Genomic DNA, 16,278 nt, shown 5'->3' with positions numbered 1-16,278 from the left:
GCTCTGTATCTTTGTCTGATATTAACACTGGCCATTATGAACTGCATTTGGAAAGAAGCAAAAGGCACTGTATGATACTGTTCTTTTCTACGTTGCATGTCCCTTCGGCAGGCAGTAGGCCAGTTAACCTTTTTGAAACATTTCTGGAGCATGTACTGCTCAACAATTGTTGTATTTCAGTGGCAGACAACAACACACTTTGGTTACACTCGACATCACCACCATTTTCTGTTTGTGTTTGTTCATCTTCACTGACCATGTCCACAGAGGCATCAGTAGAACTGTTACCAGTATCACTATTTTCCTCTGCGTGGACACTAGTTCCCGGTGGGTCTTGAGTTTCCACAGCTGGTACTGACATCTGAATGTCTTCAGTTTGACTGTAATCTTTCCATAGCCGCTGCACTGTGGTGGTGGTGTTCTTTTTATGTAGTGTATCACAGAGGCTCTTTACCATATCAGATTGAGCTATAAATTGAGCTTTGAGTTTTTTAATTTAATTTTTCAAATCATTGATCTCTTCACTTTGTGCGTGTTCACGGGGTGTGTTGGCAGCTACCTGTTGTGTCGGTACGTCTGTGTTGCCCCATGCTGATCTTTCGATGACTTCTGGTAATGATCCTGGAGCTTTGGTGGGGAGGGGTTGGCCCGAGCAGCAGTAGTGTTTCTTGAGACCTGCTTGGGTGGCGGGTCTGGGCGCTGAAGGGGCGTAGGAGCTCTAGGACAGTCAGGGTGCCATACAGGAACTCCAACTGTTTTGCAACTGTATCTCTGCAAGCCTGTGTTGCATGTTGTCTTGAGCAGAGACCACACCACGGCTTAGTCGAGGGGCATAATCGGGCCACATGGACCCATTGTTGATAATTAGCTAGTGACCTGAATGAATGTGTGAGTTAGGTGTTGTTCGGCTGGTGGCCCCAGTGTGTGTGTATGTTAGGTGTGGTTCAGCTGGTGACCTCAGTGTACAGTATATGCCTAAGTTGTTTTTTGAGCTTGTGACCCCACTATGTGTGTAAGGTGTTAATCAGCTTGTGACCCCAATGTGTGAGTTAGGTGTGGTCCCAGTGTGTTTGTGTGTGTGTGTTCGTTATTGTTCAGCTGATGACAGGAGTGATTTTGTTAGGGTTTTGTTCAACTGGTAACCTCAGTGTGTGTGTTCGGTGTTGTTCAGCTGCTGACCACAATGTCGGTGTTAGGTTGTTGTTTAGCTGTTAACACCGGTGTGCGTGAGTTAGATATTGTTCAGCTCGTGATTCCAATGTGTGTGTGTGTGTGTGTGTGTGTTAGGGATTGTTAAGCTGGTGACCACAATATGTGTGTTAGGTGTTGTTCAGCTTCTGGTCGCAGTGTGTGTGTGTTACTTGTTGGTCACCTGGTGTCCCCAATTTGAGTTTTAGGTTTTGTTCAGCTGTTGACCAGAGTGTGTGTGTTAGCTTTTTTAAGCTGGTGACCCCATTAATTGTTATTTACTTTTCACCTGGTGACCCCAGTGAGTGTGTTAGGTGTTGTTCAACTGCTGAATCTGTGATTTAGGATTTGTTCCTCCGGTGACTCCAGTGTGTACGTAAGGTGTTGTTCAGCTGCTGACCCCAGTATGTGTATTAGGTGTAGTTAAGCTGGTGGCCCTAATGTCTGTGCTAGGTGTTGTTCAGCTTGTGACTGCCATGTGAGTGTTAAGTGTTGTTCTGCTCCTGATCCCAGTATGTGTGTTAGGTATTGTTCACTTATTGACCCCAATGTGTGTGTTAGGTGTTGTTCAGCTGGTGACCCCAATATGTGTGTTAGGTGTTGTTCAGCTAGTGACCCCAATGAGGTGTGTTAGCTATCGTTCAGTTGGTGGTCCCAGTGTGTGTGTTTATGTTAGGTATTGTTCAGCTGATGACCCAGTGAGTGTGTTATGGGTTGTTCAGCTGATGACCCCAGTGAGTGTGTTATGGGTTGTTCAGCTGATGATCCCAGTGAGTGTGTTATGGGTTGTTCAACTGGTGACCCCAGTGTGTGTGTTAGTTGTTGTTCACCTGGTGACCCCAGTATGTGTGTTAGGTGTAGTTAATCTGGTGGCCCTAATGTGTGTGTTAGGTGTTGTTCAGGTGGGAACCCTAGTGTGTGTGAGTCTTGTATTGTTCAGCTGGTGATTCCAGTGTGTGTGCTAGGTGTTGTTCACCTGGTGGCCCCTTGGTGTGTGTTAGATGTTGTTAAGATGGTGACGAGAATATGTGTGTTAGGTTTTGATTAGCTGATGGCTCCAGTGTGTGTGTGTGTTAAGTATTGTTCACTTGGTGACCCCAATATGTGTGAAAGGTGTTGTTCAACTGTTGTTCAGCTGGAGGGACGTGACTCTTCTATCTGCTCCTAGTCTCACATATGCACTGTACTCTCAGAAGCTGTCCATAGACAAATATGAAAAAAAAAATATATTAATTTTAATTTATTACCTACTTATACATATGTACAAAAAGAGAGAGAGAGAGAGGTGTTCATGGTTACTCGTAAATCTCAAGTAGCCACATGGTACGTCCTCGCTGGCTCAGATATCCCACTTTCCATGCACTTGGTATCCACCTTAAGGGAGGCAGTAAATGTCAGGATGTCACAGTCAATGTTATCTTAATCTGTTTCTGTGTTGTATGGTGCCAAGTTTTTGTGTGTGTGATGCAACCCTTGTTGCCGGTGGTACAAGTGTATATTTTCCAACCTGCTCTTAACTTGATCATACTGTATTATCTAGTTTTGTACATCTTTATAAATGGTAAAAATTCTTGTATGCTATAGCATTTTTCAAAATAGGGTCGAAAAGGTTATTGTCAAATGATAAATACCATTGACTTACGATTTGTTCCTCAGTAAAGTATGAAGCGTGGGCTTACACTTCATAGTTAATATACTACGATTAATCATCCTTTTCCCTAAGAATTATGCAAACTGCAATTAACGCGAGGTGTGAGAGAGGTGAACCACGCTCTTCTGGAGAGTGAGGCAGGTCTTTCTATAGATATTTACGATGATTGCTTAGAATGCTGTTGTCTCACTCCGGGAAGAGTCTACGTCTTTTTATTGCCATAGGTACTTGTATGTCTAGGGCCCCTTGTTAAAATAATGGCTATATTGCCCCTTATAACCTACGAATAATGTTAACCGCAGCAATTATATAAGTAAATGTATGTCTTCTTTTTGAGAGACGCCATGTACATGATTATGTACTCCGATATTAACAAATATTAACCCTAAAATCTAAATGGTGATCTTATTGAATGAACGTTTAGTAAAATTCCAAACGCGAAATGGACAGTTTCTCCGCCTGATCATTTAGCCGCACCTGAAGATTTATTTATTTTTTGGCAAAATTAAGTCAGGAGAACGAAATAGTTTCATTAAATCGATGATGGACCACGTTAAGGCAGAGCTTGACCACCAAACTGAACGTCTAAATTAATTGTTTGCCACGATGCTATGGTGTCTGTCAACAGCGTGGCTATCGAGGATAAATTTCACCCTCCGTTTCGCTCAGGTTGTTGCGTGTGAAGGCCGGGGGCGTGACGGCCAGGGACGCCAGCCAGGTGCTCCTGGGTGGGAATAAATATTTACACACGTGGAATACTCTGATTAAATGATGGACGGGGAAAAAAAAACTCCAGTAATTCACAGGCAGAGAAGAAAGGTATCTATTTCACTGACGAACACTCCACCGAATGTAAAATGTCTGCGGGATATGACAGAATCCATTCACAGGTACAAGTCTCATTCTTCAGCTGGTGCTACTACAGTTTCCAATCTACCGAGCTGGAGGTACTATAGTATGCGGTCTACCGAGCTGGAGTTGTGTCTGCCAGGATATTTATACTGTAGCATCCATGAACCTAACCTAACCTAACCTAACCTAGGTTAGGGTAGGTTAATGGATGTTGCAGTGTAAATATATCGGTAGACACAGCTCCAGCTTGGTACACCGCATACTATAGTAGCACCTGCACGATAGACCGCACCCAGCTCGGTAGACCGCTTATTATAGAAGCACCCTTCATCTTACGACTATCAGTAGAGACGAAGTGCAGTTTACTGATTGCATGGCTGTGCTATACGCCAGCAGAGGAAATAATACGATCATTAAAGTGATCCACAAGATCTTAAGGATTCACAACTATGTAACTCAGCTTAAGAATTTAAATCTTGGTAATTATGTACGTGATGGAGACCACTACACATGAGCTTAACAATCATGGTTTACATTTTTCTACGTCAATAATTTATTCTAGTAACGAATCGTGACATTTTATTGCTATATATATAGTTTGTATCCTCTTGGTGACGATTCTTACCACGATATGTCCATAAACCCACGACTTTAACTGATATACTGATCAGTTAACAACATGGGGTATATATATATATATATATATATATATATATATATATATATATATATATATATATATATATATACATATATATATATACCTGTATATATATATATAGAGAGAGAGAGAGAGAGAGAGAGAGAATGCGTGTTTGTAGACTATACCCCATGTTGTTAACTGATCAGTATATCAGTTTAGGTAGAATATATATATATATATATATATTTATAAAATCGGCTATTTTGCAAAATAGCTTACAAACAGACAACCTAAACTAATGAAACATAGAAGGGTCATACTTCCATGTACCTGTATATACACTGCAGTGTCACCTTTATCTGCACGGCTCACTAGCGTAGCTAGGGGGGGGCGAGGGGGGCGGTCCGCCCCGGGCGGCACTTTTGGGGGGCGGCACTTTTGGGTCTGCTCATCACCCATATCTGCAGCTACTGGAGACGTTAATCCATCCCTTTGTATCGGCGGCAAGTTAATCCTTGTCGTGTCTGACCTAACACCTGACCCACATCATCACGGCCACGTCATGAGCTACACCCTTGCTATGCGGCCCCCCGCCACACACACAACCTGTAACCTGTTGAGGATTAAGGAAACAACTTCAAACAAGTACGCCAGTGAGCTCATGTGGTGTGGGTCAGGTGTTAGGTCAGACACGACGAGGATTAACTTGCCGCCGATACAAAGGGAAGGATTAACGTCTCCAGTAGCTGCAAAACCATGCAGTCTCGGGTCATATCAGTTCATGTACAGCCGACCAATCCACCAGTTACAAGCAATTCACTTCAGTTCTGCACAAGTCTCCATCGTGACAAGACGAGTGAGTCACTGTGCAATATGTATTTTTTGTGGGGGCACGGGCGGCAAACTCAAGGGCCGCCCCGGGCGGCACACACTCTAGCTACGCCACTGGCACGGCTTACTTCACACTACCCAAACCACTAGTTAACGAGCAGTTAACTAGTAAGCACACGAGTCATGAGATGGCTCCTGATTGGTGGAAAACCATCGCCAACTGTTGGGGGGTGCACATCTGGAACGCTCGCCGTACTGGTCGGACGTGCAGGTCGCTCTCCTACACCTCCCTGGCTGGACACGTACTGTCATGGCTGACGGAAGAGCTTCGACGAGCAGGTCGCTTACTACAATGACGGAATTGGGTGGTGGATACATCAGACACAAAAAGAAGAATAAATGGAGGGTACAAGCAATGAAGATAATATTTCCCACTTGGTGGATATGCGAAAGAAAATTGATGGTTTAGATGGCAGCAACTCATCAAGGAGGCCACGCCTTTACTTCCTCAAGAATAATGGCATGGATTTTCATGATAAGGTAAAGTGGTCAGTTAGACTCGCTAAGCGCCATCAAGGGTATCAAGTGCTCTTTAAAGAAGGTAAATATATTCCTTATATTACTGTGAAGGATGTGGAAGCAGTTAGATATCTAACTACAGAAGGTTTTGAGAATGTAGTGATGGAAAAGCCTGTGGAGTCCATTGGGAAGTGTACTAAGATCATTCTTTTTGATTATCCGGTTTACCTTGATTTTTTTGGGCCAAGAGACGTGTAATTAGATTTGATGGAGAACTAGTACCTAAGACGCAGTTAGTTGCGCTAATCAAAGATTCAGCGCCAGAGAAGGTCTTTGTGAGATGTTTGGGATATAAACGGGTTGCTGTCTACAACAAATCTCCAGTAATATGCTATAAGTATTATAAGTGGGGGCACATGGCGAGGAAATGCCATAATGATTTTCGATGTAGATTCTGTGGAAAAATGCATGAATCAAAGGTATGTGGAGATAAAATTAAGGCGAAGGAGAAAATTACACCAAAATGCTGTAATTGTGGGGGGCTCACAATGCCAGCTCGTGGGTGTATCCTAAAAAACGGAAAGTTTATCAATTGCAATCACGAGCTCAGTCTACTAATCAAGAGGATAAAGGTAACACTGTCAGGAGTGATGTTGCAGGTACACCAAGTGCTGAAAATGTGTGGGAAAAGCGTATGGAAATACGTAATGCAGCAGCACAGAAGGGCATAGGTAACGGGGGCAATAACCTTATAGCCCCTAACATTCTAGTAGAACTCCGTAAGGAGATAGATGATCTCAAACAAGCAGTATTGGAGATTAAGAAATGCTTGGTGAAGCTGGAGAGGAAGAGAAGAGGCAGGACGGTATGGATCAAGGAGAGGAAAGGGCAGTTGTACAAACCCTGCCCACAGGTAAGGTCGTGGTAGTTGGTGACAGCCAGGTGAGGTTTATGGATAGGGCTTTTTGTGCGAGAGATATGAAACGTAGGACTAGGGTATGTTTTCCTGGGGCTGGGATAGGGCATGTAGCCGAGAGGTTAGACAGAGTTTTGTCAGGGGAGGGTACCAATCCAGTAGTGTGTCTTAGTGTGGGAGGAAACGACATAGGTAAGGTTAGGAGTGAGGAACTTTTTAAGAGGTATAGGGAGGCGCTGGGGAAGATTAGAGATAGGGGAGGGATCCCGATAGTATGTGGTGTCTTGCCTAGAAGAGGGGTTGGTCGTGAATGGCTGTCCAGGGCAATTGCTATTAATTGCCGACTGGAAAAACATTGTGCAAACAATGGTTGGGCATTCATTGATGACTGGCAACGATTTTATGGCAACGACTACCTGTACTGTCGCGACGGAGTACACTTGTCTCGTGAGGGGGTAAAGACGTTGTCTGCATCCCTGGAGCGTGAAATTGTCACTCCGAAGGGGGGGTTTCGCCAGTAGAGAGGGGTCGGGGAAAATGGGAGTCAAAAAACAAGCAGGTCCTGGGAAGTAGTGAAACAGAAGTAGATAATGCTGAAAATATAGTTAGTCATAATAACAAACATCAAAGTAATAAATGTAAAACAGATAGAAACGGAAGAAATATATTGAGTGTTTATTATACTAATAGTAGAAGCCTGTGTAACAAAATGGACCAGCTCAGGGCCATTGTTAGTAAAGAGAACATAGATATAATTGCAATAACGGAAACATGGATAAATTCAAACAGCAAGCATTTTTTAGCAGAATTTCATATTCCAGGATATAACCTATTTAAATTTGACAGAGTAGGAAGGAGAGGGGGCGGTGTAGCAGTGTATATCAGGGTGTCATTAAAAAGCTGCAATAAATCAAACATTAAAACAAATAGCGACAATGAAAGTATTTGGGTAGAGATTGGTGAGGGCAGTGAATCCGTAGTCATTGGTGTTATATATAGACCACCTAATTTGAGTAGGAACGATGGTAAATTGCTATGGGAGGAAATAAAGAAGGCATCTGATAGAAACAATGTATGTATTCTAGGCGATTTCAACTTTTCAGGCATAGATTGGAAAAATCAACTTAGCGATAATGAATCTGAAGATTTTCTAGAAGTAGTACAAGATAGTTTTTTATATCAATTCATAAACTCGCCCACTAGAGGAAATAATATCCTCGATTTAGTTCTCAGTAATAATGAAAATCTAGTAAAAGATGTTGGGATTGGAGACGAACTAGGAAACAGTGATCATAAAGCCATATATTTTAACATAATATGGGATGGCAGGAAGAAGGAAAATTCGGCCTTGATCCCGGATTTTAGGAAGGCTAATTACGGTAGCTTAAGGAGAGACCTAAGGGATGACCCTATGGTCAAAAGATTAATCCCCCCCACACCTCCGGAAACTGTCAACTTAGGACGGGATAACCCCGAATTTAATTTAGCAGCTACTTATGAACAATTTATTGCGACAATCAATAATGCTCAAAATAAACACATCCCTAAAAGAAAATTCAGATCGATACGGAACCAACCAAAATGGATGAATAATAGACTCTTAGATCTTCTAGGGAAAAAGAAAGGAGTATATAGAAAAGTTAAGAAAGGCGAAAATCACTTACTTGGTTACTATCAGAACCTAACAAGACAGGTAAAAACAGAAATTAGGAAAGCAAAGAGAAATTATGAAATCAAAGTAGCAAACGAATCGAAAAATAACCCCAAAGCTTTTTATCAACTGTATAAATCAAAGGTTAGAGATACAATAGGTCCCCTTAAAACTACGACAGGAGAAATGACTGGTGATGAGTTAGAAATGTGTAGTACGTTAAATAGTCATTTTCGCTCCGTATTCACAAATGAAAACCTAGCACAGTTTCCAGAAGTTCATAAGGTATATAACGACAGTATAGAAATATGTTGATGAATATCAATATTACTAGTAACGATGTTACTAGTAACGATAATGGCAAAATGAATTAACTCAGGCTGAAATCCTCATAAATCACTTCCTGGTCCCGGGCGGTATGGCGCAGAATAGTAAAAGAATGTAGAGATGAGTTGAGTAATCCATTAGCAGTTTGATGGCAAGTCATTAGAATCAGGCCTAGTGCCAGAAGCTTGGAAACTTGCAAATGTAGTTCCGATTTTCAAAAAGGGTGATAAATCAATAGCATCAAATTACCGTCCCATTAGTCTCACGTCAATCATAGGCAAGTTGCTAGAGTCAATTATTGCTACAAAAATCAGAAGCCACCTTGAAACATTCAACTTAATTCATTCTTCTCAGCACGGGTTCACCCAGGGACGTTCTTGTCTCACAAATTTGCTTAACTTTTTCTCAGAAGTATATGAAGCTGGTAGATAATAAGTCATATGATGCTAATTTATTTAGATTTCGATGGCATTCGATAAAATTCCTCATGAGATTGATAAGGAAGGTAAACACATGGAATAGGTGGATCGGTATTAAAATGGATTAGGTCATGGTTAGTAGAAACAAAGAGTCAGCATAACAAATGGATTAAAAAGTCAGACTGGGGTGCGGTCAAAGCAGAGTTCCCAGGGATCTGCTGTTGACCTCTGTTTTGTTATATTCATTAATGATCTTGATTTAGGCATAACTAGTAGGATTAGTAAATTTGCAGATGATAACAAAATGGGGAGAGTGATAAATTCAGACAGTGACTTTGAACACCTTCAAAGAGATCTAGATACCTTACATGAGTGGTCAGTAGACTGGCAAATGAATTTTAATAGTGATAAATGCAAGGTACTACAGATAGGGAAGACGAATACAAACGTTAAGTATAAACTAGGTAACACGGAAATAGAAAACTCAGTTTGTGAAAAAAATCAAGGTGTATTTGTTGCTTAACGACTTGAAACCTAAGCAATGTATTAGCGTTCACCAACGAAATGACAAGTTCTTGGGTTCGCCTATCTGGGTCTGTGAGTAACAGAACTGCTGACGTTATCTTGAAACTTTACCTAACGTGGTGAGGCCACATGGATTATGCGGTTCAGTTCTGGTGTCCTTATTATAGAATGGACATAGATTCTTTGGAGAGTTCAAAGAAGAATGACAAAAATGATCCATAATATTAGAAACCTTCCATATGAAGAAAGACTGAAAAGCTTAGGCTTACATTCATTAGAGAGGCGTAGAGTTAGGGGAGATATGATAGAGGTGTACAAGTGGGTAAGTGGGATTAACAAAGGGTAAAATGGAAAGATGTTCTGAAGCTCGGTATAACGAAATAACTAGAACAAATGGCTTTAAATTAGATAAATTCCGATTCAGAAGGATATAGGCAAGCACTGGTTTGGTAATAGAGTTGTGGATATGTGGAATAGGCTACCGAGTGCTATAGTAGGATCGGGGACGCTAGGGAGCTTCAAGACGAAGTTGGATAGGCACATGGAAGTGCTGGGATGGGTGTGAAAGGGATCTGCCCTGTATGGGCCAGTCGGCCTCCTGCAGTATCCCACTTTCTTACGTTCTTATGTTCTTATATAGTGATGTTGCTCTTGTTAATAAAGAGAGTTTAAAAGAAAATGAAACATTAGTAGAGATGGAATCAAATATTGTGGATAGCAATGTAGAGCAAAATAGTAATTTTAGTCAGTTAAAAAATAAAGTTGGTTCGGTTTCTAAAGGGAATGTAATAAACAAGGAAATGCTTGGTGACTTGACGAACATTCTTGACTCTGCTTTGGAATATATAGAAAATCCAAGGGACGACGTCAAAAAGAATGTTCTTATTTCGGTGAAGAATATGAAGGGGAAAATTTATTCTAATGGATCATAATGTTAGTTTAATTTCCTGGAATGTTAATAGTTTGAGAAAAAGGTTAACGGATCTTCATGCATATGTATGCACAAGATTCACCAGCATTTCTTAATATCCAATACTGCTTGTTTGAGATCATCAATCTCCTTACGGAGTTCCACTAGAAGGTTAGGGGCTATATGGTTATTGTCCCTGTTACCTGACCCAGCTTGGAGAAGGACGTGCCCCCAAGTTCTCCCGTAGTGACCAAGGAAAATGGCCGCCTTGGATCGTTGTGTCTTGGGGGAAGAGGAGAGTAGTGTGGGGAAAGACGACCTCCTGGCCACTCTGCTAAGGCAGCTGGGGCAGTTGAGGAGTGAGGTTGATACTCTAAAGGGGGAAAAAGAAGCCCTCAGGACTGAACTCCTTCAGGTACGTGTCCTGCCTAGCAGGACACCTGCGAAGGAGGAGCAGGCGTGGAGAGTGGTTGTCTCCAAGGGGACTAGGGTCAGGCTCAGGAAAGTTGACCAGGGTGTGAAATGTAGGAACCCCTACCAGGTGCTGGAGGAAGCTGGCGAGGAAGAGAAGAGGCAGGAAAGTGTGGTGCAGGTAGAGGAAAGGGCAGTTGTACAAACCCTGTCCAGAGGTAAGGTCGTGGTAGTTGGGGACAGCCAGGTGAGGGTTTTAGATAGGACTTTTTGTACAAGAGATAGGAAACGTAGGACTAGGGTGTCTTTTCCTGGGGCTGGGATAGGGCATGTAGCTGAGAGGTTAGACTGGGTTTTGTCAGGGGAGGGTACCAATCCAGTAGTGTGTCTTAGAGTGGGAGGAAATGACATAGGAAAGGTTAGGAGTGAGGAACTTTTCAAGAGGTATAGGGAGGCGCTGGGGAAGATTAGAGATAGAGGAGGGATCCCGATGGTATGTGGTGTCTTGCCTAGAAGAGGGGTTGGTCGTGAATGGCTGTCCAGGGCAATTGCTATAAATTGCCGACTGGAAAAACATTGTGCAAACAATGGTTGGGCATTCATTGATAGCTGGCAACGATTCTATGGCAACGACTACCTGTACAGTCGTGACGGAGTACACTTGTCTCGTGCGGGGGTAAAGACGTTGTCTGCATCCCTGGAGCGTGAAATTGTCACTCCAAAGGGGGGGTCGCCAGTAGAGAGAGGTCGGGGAAAGTGGGAGTCAAAAAACAAGCAGGTCCTGGGAAGTAAAATTAGTTACTCAGGACAAGGGGTAAAACAGAACCAGGGAAGGGTAGGTTTAAATGTATACTATACAAACAGTAGGAGAGCTAGAAATAAAATAGACTTGCTGAGAGCGGTTGTATGTACCGAGAATGTAGACGTCATAGCAATCACCGAAACTTGGATGAATCTGGCGGGCAAAATTTTTTTATCAGAGTACCACATAGAAGGGTACAACCTTTTTCACAAGGACAGGGAAGGTAGGAAGGGGTGAGGGGTCGCACTCTTCGTCAATGATACATTAAAATGTTGTATTAATAATTCAATAAAGGGTGAAATCGGAACCGAGTCTGTATGGGTAGAAATCACGGAAGGAAGAGAAAACTAATTATGGGAGTGATTTACAGGCCCCCAAGTCTTGGGAAAGAAGCAGCTCAGCCTATATGGCAGGAAATGAGTAGGGCAGCAAAATATAACAACCTGTGCATTATGGGGGATTTCAACTTCAGAAATATTGACTGGGACAACATTGTAGGTGACTGAATTTGAAGACTTCCTAGATGCAGTACAGGACATTTTTTTGAAACAACTAATTACAGAACCTACTAGAGGTGACAATATATTAGACCTAGTATTAACAAATAAAGAAAATATTATCAGAGATATCACAGTGGGGGAAGAACTAGGTAACAGTGATCACAGAGAAATCAGGTTCACCCTAAATTGGGAAACAAAAAACATTGACCATATGGTCAGAGTCCCAAACCTTCGGTTGGCGAATTATCAGGGGTTAAGAAGGTACCTAGGTGAGGTCACCTGGGAACAGTCACGTCAGTCCCCAGTAGGAAGGGGTGAGGTCATAGATGACACAACAATTGATCATGAATATAATATATTCACTAGTATACTACATAAAGCACAAGAACAAAATATACCATAGAGAAAAATTAGGTCAAATAAGAATGAGCCAAGGTGGATGACCAGAAAACTTAAATATGGCATAAGAATAAAGAAAGGAATTTATAAGAAATTAAAGGGAGGGGAGGAGAAGCTCAGAAATAGGTATAATGAACTATCTAGGAATGTTAAGAAAAATGTAAGGAAAGCAAAGAGTCTATGAAATCAAAATAGCAAATGAATCCAAGGCGAATCCCAAGGGATTTTTCCAGGTATATAGAACAAAAGTCAAGGACAAGTTGGGCCTTTAAAGTCAGGGAGGGGAGAAGTGATAAATGGCAGTGAAGAAGTAAGCAAAGCATTGAACAGTTACTTATCAGTTTTCACAGAAGAAATTTGCGAGGAAATTACAGAGGTGGAACTGATATTTAGGGGAAAGGAAGAAGAGAAATTTAAGGATATCACTATCAAAAAAGAGGATGTTCTTAAGAGGATAAATAAACTAAAGAAGACAAAATCCCCAGGGACGGACGAAATTTTCCCTCGAGTCTTGAAAGAGCGTAGGGAACAGATTTGCGGACCCCTCGTAAATTTATTTACAAAATCATTAGACACCGGAGTTGTGCCGACTTGTGGAAACAGGCGAATGTAGTATCCATATTCAAAAAGGGAGACAGAGCATCAGCGTCAAATTACCAGCCGATCAGTTTGACGTCAGTAGTGGGGAAATTTCTTCAATCAATTATAGCAGATAGCATCCGATCGCATCTAGAGAAAAGTAAATTAATCTACGACTCTCAACATGGGTTTACAAAGGGAAAATCTTGTCTAACAAATCTGCTGACATTTTTTAGGAAAGTCTTCGAGGTAGTAGATAATGACGAAAATTACGATGTTATTTACTTACTTTAGCAAAGCATTTGCCAGAGTACCGCATCAGAGGCTTCTGAGAAAAATTATGGCTCATGGTATCGAGGGGAAAGTTTTAAATTGGATAAAATCATGGCTCACCGATAGAATTCAGAGGGCGAGCGTAGATGGTGATAAATCTGAGTGGGGCCGTGTAACCAGTGGGGTCCCCTAGGGGTCAGTACTAGGCCCACTCTTGTTCATAATCTACAAAAACGATCTAGATACTTGGATCAGCAGTGACATAAGCAAGTTTGCGGATGACACCAAAATAGGGTGGCAGATTAATTCAGGGCAGGATGCAAATGCATTACAGAAGGATCTAAATAAACTGCAGGGTGGTCTGAAAAATGGCATATGAAATTCAACATCAGCAAATGCAGCGTACTTAATATTGGAAGAACAAATACTGACAATGTATACAGCCTTAACAACATCAACCTAGAGAAGTCGACTTGTGAAAGAGACCTAGGGTTACTTGTAAGCCCGAACCTACGGCCTAGAAAACAGTACGTTAATGTTCGAAATAAGGCAAACAGAGTATTGGGTTTTATATCTAGAAGTGTAAGTAACAAGAGTGCAGAGGTCTTATTGCAACTATATCTTGCTCTAGTCAGGCCGCACCTCGAATATGCGGTTTAGTTCTGGTGCCCTTATTATAGAATGGATATCAATTCACTAGAGTCGGTGCAGCGAAGAATGACAAAAATGATTCTGAGACTTGCAAACCTTCCATATCAGGATAGGTTAAAGAAACTTAACTTGCATTCCCTAGAAAGACGAAGAGTGCGGGGAGATATGATAGAAGTATTTAAGTGGGTGAAAGGAATCAATAAAGGGGATATAGATAAAGTTCTTATAATACCCGAGCAGGATAGGACTCGGAGCAACGGATTTAAGTTGGATAAGTGGTGGACGAGTGGAACAAGCTTAGCAACTTTGTAGTAAGTGGTGGAACTCTGCAAAGTTTCAAAAGGAGGCTAGATAGATTCATGGATGATAGAGAATGGTAGTAGCTCTCGACAGGAGCTGCCATGCACAGGCCAACCGGCCTATTGCAGACTCCTTATGTTCTTATGTAGGGGAGGGGGGGAGGGCCAAACAGACTCTGCCTGGATGCTCAAACTGGGAGCGCTTTCAGGGCACGTCTTGTCTCGCTGGTGGTTGACAAGTGTGTGTCAGTATTGTATTTGTGTGTTAGTACATAAGAACATAAGAATGGTGGAAACTGTAGTGGGCCTATTAGCCCACACTGGGCAGTCCAGTTTACACCCAACCCCTATTGCTCATATAAGCATCCAACCTTTGTTTGAAGCTATCCAGCGTATTCGAGTTAATGATGATATTTGGTAACTTGTTCCAGTCATCCACTACTCTGTTTCTAAGCCAGTGTTTACCTATTTCGCGCCTAAATCTAAATTTGTCTAATTTAAAATCATTGTTACGGGTTTGCTCCTGGTTGGATACTTTGAGTACCTTTGTAATGTCCCCTTTGTTTAGCCCTGACTTCCATTTATACACCTCTATCAGGTCGCCCCTCGCTCTACGTCTCTCGAGGGAGTGCAAATTAAGATGCTTTAACCTGTCTCTATACTCAAGGTTCCTAATGCCCGGGATTAGTCTTGTCATTCTCCTCTGAATTCTTTCCAAGGATTCAATATCTATTCTGTAATACGGTGACCAGAACTGAACTGCGTAATCCAGGTGTGGTCTCATAAGCGCAAGATACAGTTTTAGGATGACCTCGTAGTCTTGTAACTAACACTCCTTTGTATGAACTCAAGTACTTTATTAGCCTTGTTATGATCAAAAACACATTGTTTACTTGGCTTAAGGTTCCTACTTATCATTGCTCCTAAATCTCTCTCGCAGGCGGATTTCTCAATGGCATCTTTGTTCATCTGGTAACTGGTTTCCCTGTTTACATCTCCTATAAGGGTGATTTACATTTGTCCACGTTGAATTTCGTCTGCCATTTTTTAGACGATTCGAAAAATTTGTTTAGATCTTCCTGTAGTTTTGCCGAGTCCTCGTCAGATTTAATAACACGTCCTATGTTACTGTCTATGCCGATATCTATGTTGTTTATGTATATAATAAATAATAATGGTCGAAGTACTGAGCCTTGGGGAACTCCACTAGTGACGTTACTCCAATGGGATTTAGTGCCGTTAATGCTCACTTGCTCTTTCCTGTCCTGTAACCACGCCCTAATCCATTTAAGGATATTACCTTTGATGCCATGTGCTTCTACCTTTCAATTAGTCTTTCGTAGGGGACTCTGTCGAAGGCTTTGCTAAAGTCGATATATACCACATCATAATTGTGCCCCTCGTCCACCGATTCGAAAAGTGATGAAGAAAATGTTAATAGATTAGTTAGACATGAACGTCCGCTTATGAATCCATGCTGGGAATCATTGATAAATCGGTGCTTCTCCAGGTGATTTCGAATGGAGTTTGAAATGATTGCTTCCAGTAATTTCCCTACTATTGATGCTAGACTGATTGGGCGGTAGTTAGAGGATAGTGATCTACCATCCCTTCTTGAAAATTGGTATTACATTCGCTATCCTCCAGGATTCTGGTACTACACCTGTTTTTAAGGACATGTTAAAGAACTTTGCTAAGAGCATACTAAGCTCTTCCTTACATTCATTTATTTCTCTGGCAAATATCTCATCGGGACCAGGTGACTTATAAGGCTTTAGTTTATCTATTTGCTTACTAACATCGTTACTAGTCACTACTATCTCGCTTAATTTGTTTTCTTCACTATCTCTGAATAAAGTCGGTTCCTCGAGTATCATGTTTAAATTTTCGGTGGTGAAAACTGTTGAAAAATATTTATTCAGATTATTGAGC

The sequence above is a fragment of the Homarus americanus genome, unplaced genomic scaffold (genome assembly GCF_018991925.1).
Source record: "Homarus americanus isolate GMGI-L3 unplaced genomic scaffold, GMGI_Hamer_2.0 scaffold32583, whole genome shotgun sequence".
NCBI classification, from domain to species: domain Eukaryota; kingdom Metazoa; phylum Arthropoda; class Malacostraca; order Decapoda; family Nephropidae; genus Homarus; species Homarus americanus.
This window is presented reverse-complemented; position numbering follows the sequence as displayed.